Source organism: Thrips palmi, unplaced genomic scaffold (assembly GCF_012932325.1).
Source record: "Thrips palmi isolate BJ-2018 unplaced genomic scaffold, TpBJ-2018v1 HiC_scaffold_5, whole genome shotgun sequence".
Lineage (NCBI taxonomy): Eukaryota > Metazoa > Arthropoda > Insecta > Thysanoptera > Thripidae > Thrips > Thrips palmi.
In genome coordinates this window covers 2,820,856-2,825,580 of record NW_023144632.1, presented here as the reverse complement: position 1 = coordinate 2,825,580, position 4,725 = coordinate 2,820,856, and positions in this window count along the sequence as shown.

Here is a 4,725-nt window from a genome sequence, read left to right as displayed (position 1 = left end):
TTATGACAAAAACGTAGATGATATTTTCATCACTCTGAAATGATGACAATTTTATCACAAATTGATGACACATCAGAGCTCCTATACTTATTGCACGGGTGTTGACAACAATGTCATCAATTGCTTTGATGAAATTATTGTAAGGAAAATTAGCCTTGAAAGTGACGACTCAAATCTTCACAGTGTGAGGCGTGCCGCAAGAGTTTGAGTGAGTGAGTGAGTGAGTGAGTGAGTGAGTGAGTGAGTGAGTGAGTGAGTGAGTGAGTGAGTGAGTGAGTGAGTGAGTGAGTGAGTGCTTTATTGAGTGAGTGAGTGTGACAGAGTGCACGGTTAAAACGGTTCCTGCATTTCCCAGGAACCCCCTGGAAATCGCTTATGTCTTCGCCATAGGGCTCCTGGGAAAACCAGGTACCGATTTTACCGTGTGATTGAGTGAGTGAAAGTGACTGTATGAGTGAGTGAGAGTGACAGAATAATGAGAGCAAGTGAAGTGACAGAGTGAGAGTGATTAAGAGTGAGTGTGATTGAGACAGAGAGACAGAGAGAGACAGAGAGAGAGAGAGAGAGAGAGAGAGAGAGCGAGGGGTGGGTGGGAGGGAGGGGGGGGAGAGCACACGTGCCCACGGATGCCTCGATTGCCCAGAAGTTTGCCCACTCGGCCGCAAAATAGCACGCCACCCCCGCGTGGCTTCGGTGCGGCACTTGTGGCCTGCGGGGCTGCGGCGGCTCCATATTCTCACGGGCGAGTAAGGGAAAGAGAGAGAGAGAGAGAGAGAGAGAGAGAGAGAGAGAGAGAGAAAGAGAGAGAGAGAGAGCGAGAGAGCGAGAGAGCGAGAGAGAGAGAGAGAGAGAGAGAGAGAGAGAGAGAGAGAGAGAGCGAGCGAGAGAGCGAGCGAGAGAGAGAGAAACAAAGTGAGATAAATATGGAGAGAGAAGCCACTTGGATGGGGTAATCTTGTCTCCTCGCCCACGCGTCGCGGTTCCGCTGTACCTGGCTCGACCTGGCTTGCATGACTTGGCGGCCAGCGTCGGCCGCGCGCCGCACGACGAATACAGTGTGTACTACGCCTCCTCTCGGAGAGACCGCACTCTGAAACGAAGTGAGAGGTCCGCACTAAAATTGCGGAGGTGAGGCCTTTGCAGTCCCCGCACCTGGAAGAGTGCAGAGTTTGCAGTGTCAAGCTTCAAGTGTGGGAGTTCTCCCTGTTTGAGCCTTCGCTGTGAAATTAAACTCCACACCTGGAAGTGCAGAGTTTGCAGTCTCAAGCTTCAAGTGTGGGTGGGAGTTCTCCCTGTTGGCGCCTTCACTGTGAAATTAAACTCCAAACCTGAAATGCAGATGTGTGGAATTTTCTGTCTGCACACTTGGACGTGTAGAGACTGCAACCTCTGCACTTCCAAGCCCGGAGACTTACCCCACACCAGGAAGTGTGGAGTTCTCCATGATTGGTTTACAGTGTTGCCATTTTTCGTCAATTTAATCTCAGAATTGTCCACGAGTTTTGGTGCACACATTTTTTTGGCGTTGTTTCCCCTTGACAATGGGCTCCCGGCCCGTCGTGCACCTCAACGAAACAGCGCTGCGCTACGCTGCGCTGGCTACCGAACGCGGCGGCAGAACGGGTTTCGAGTGCCCGGCCTGCCCGGCTCGGAGATCGGAATCAATCAAAAACTGGCTTTTTTGGGACCGGAGTGCCGCCGCTGCGCCACTGCAGTGTGCCGCCGGGCCTCGCTCGCTTGTCACTCTCATCGGGCGAGTTACTTCATCGGCGACCCTCCACAGTGGGCCAGAAGACCGGTTGAGGCGGCCGAGAGCTCCAGAGTCGCTGAATGGGACTCGAACCGAACGTGTGACCCCACCATTGGATTCCTCGTTTTGAGAGCAGTCCATTGGTGGGGTCACACGTACGGTTCGAGTCCCGTTTAGCGACTCTGGACCTCACAACGCGTCCGGGATTTTGACCGCCTCCACCGGTCTTCCGGCCCACTGTGCGTCGAGCGAGTTACTTCATCGGCGACCCTCGGGCGCGGCCGGCCGGCGAGCGACGCCCTACTGCCCTACGCACTGCGATGTTGGGCCGGGGAAGGGGCGGCAGGTGGGAGGGGGACGCGAGAAAGGGGGGGGGGGGTTCCACCTTAGCACCCCAATGTCACCGCCAATGACTCCCCCACTTTCTTGTCTTGTCTGCGGCGGGAGGGAATCCCGCGGCCAAGCGGTCCGAGGCGGTCCATTCTCGTTTCGGGCCCACGCGCCGCGCCCCGCCACGCCCCGCCCCGCCGCGCCCCGCCGCGCCCCGCCGCGCCCCGCCGGGGCCCCGCCACGCCCCGCCACGCCTCGCCACGCCCCGCCGCGCCCCACCACGCCTCGCCACGCCTCGCCACGCAGAGGGCAGGGTGTGTCAACACTGCGGAATGCCCCCCCTCCCCGCGCAGCCCTTTCCACCCCCTCCCTCCCCCCCCCGCCGCCGAGATCGAACCCCCTCCGCCGCAGTGGGCGCGCCCCAAACTTTCTGCACCCCCTCAACCTTCCCCCCCCCCCCCCCCCTCCATCCCTTCGTCCCTTTCCCGGGGCGCACTTCCCCATTTCCGGTCCGATATGTTGTTCACCGTTCGTACGGTTCGCGCGGTAGGCACTGTTAAACCAAGTGTGGATAACTCTTGACTTCCTGGTACGGAGTAATGCTCCACACTTGGACGTGCGGAGTTTGCAGTCTCCACACTGCAAGTGTGGAGTAGCTCACGGAGCCCCAGTCTCTTGGCATATGGTGGAAACGTAGAGAACTCCACACTTGAAGTGTGCAGACTGCAAACCGATGCAAACTCTGCACTTGGTTTCACAGTGTCCCCCCCCCCACTCCCGAGCGCACTTCCCCATTTCCGGTCCGATATGTCGTTTACCATTCGTCCCCCCCTCCCCCTCCACCTGCCGGCGCCCGATTGGTTCCAACTTTCGCCTCACCTGTCGACGTGTCATTTCCATTTCCGGTCGCCCGACTGGAAAAAAAAAGGCGGGGAGGACCGGGGGCTGACCGTAGCAGGGGCGGCGCGGCCACGGTGCAGCGCTGCAACGGAAATGTGACCGTGATGGGACCGCCCCGTGGGCAGCACGGACGGGCAGCCTCCGGGCTGCCGTCGCTCTGTCTCTCTCGCACTCTAAATAGCCTACGAAGCATTTCCTTCATAACTACACTGTGCACAGTAAAAAAAGATTCGCTGTTTTGGTGGTCGTTCTATATCCAATCTCACCGAAACGGGTACCCCCACAAACCCGGCGACGGTCCGCACTGTGCGAAAAAACCACAGTGAATCCCGTTAATTTTTTTGCCGGGATTTACTGTAGCTCAGAACACAGGATTTACCGTGCCTGGCTACAGTATCTACTGTACCTGGTACAGGATATTCCGTACTCCCCCCCGTGGTACAGTAAATCCCGTACAAAGTACAGTAGATCCTGTTAAAAAAGTACAGTAAATCCTGTACTCTGAACTACAGTGGCAGCTGTACCTATCACTACAGGATTTGCTGTGATTTTTTCCCACAGTGCGTCACCAAAACGGTGACCTGCGTCACCAGGTGGTGTTCCGCCAGAGAGGTTAGGATGACCACAACAACTTTTTGAGCTGTCTGTGCATATTTGTGCGTGCCCGCCGGCCACGTTACGCTTTGATGAGTCACGCGAATGATTACTGACAGCCCCTGACTTGTTTTGTGTCCTATTTCACATTAATACGACGATTAAAAGTCGCTGGCGGGAGGGTGACTGCAGTGCCGTTCTGGTGAGGTGGCCGCTCCGGAACGGACCGAGCGCCACCGAAACTAGACCGAGCGTCGCCGAAACGAACAGAGGGCCGCGAGAACAGTGAGGGTGTCGCTGTTCTTGTAATATTCTCGTTTTGGCGCCCAGACGTCACCGAATCGGCGAATCTTTTTTTACTGTGTGGTGAGAGGCTGCACCAACATGTTATGGTGGAGAGATTTTCTCCATAATGCCAACAAAATCCGTCAAAATATCTATAAGGTACAGTGAATTCTCAATGGTAGTCAGATATTTTCACCATAATACCGGGTGTAAAATGTAACACGCAACGGGCGAGCGGGTTGCCTATGCTTGACTCGGCGGGCGCGCCGGAATGGAGCGGTGCTGATAGGGGCGGTCATTGCGTCCCTGCGCCGCGGTTCACGCGTTTTTTCGCGCCGTAGCGCCTTCGCGCGGACTCCAGGACTTTAAGAATCATGGGCCCGCGACAACGCGAGGTACTGTACAGAGAGAGAGAGAGAGAGAGAGAGAGAGAGAGAGGGAGAAGAGAGAGAGAGAGAGAGTGTAGGCGCGCGCGCGCGCACGTGTGTGTGTGTGTGTGTGTGTGTGTGTGTGTGTCGCGCGCGCCTATGTGTGTCTGCGTATTAGGTGAGTGCAATGTGCATACGGCGGAGTTTGTACTACTATGACGTATGAACGTGTGGACGAGTGTGTGTATGGGCGCATATCGTACTGTGTGCGTGTGTACACCTGTGCATGCGTGCACCTCTGTGTGCGTGTACACCTTTGTGTGCGCGCACCCTCTGTGCCCTGTGCCCCCCGCTGTCCGTCTCGGGAGGGTACCGGCAGAGCTCTCAAAAGGCGACCTCTGAGGCCGGCCGAACAGGCCGCGGTGGTGCGGCCTCAGCGCGCAGGGGACAGGCCGCTGGGACGGCTCGGCCGCGGCCTCGTCAGGCCGACCGCTGCGG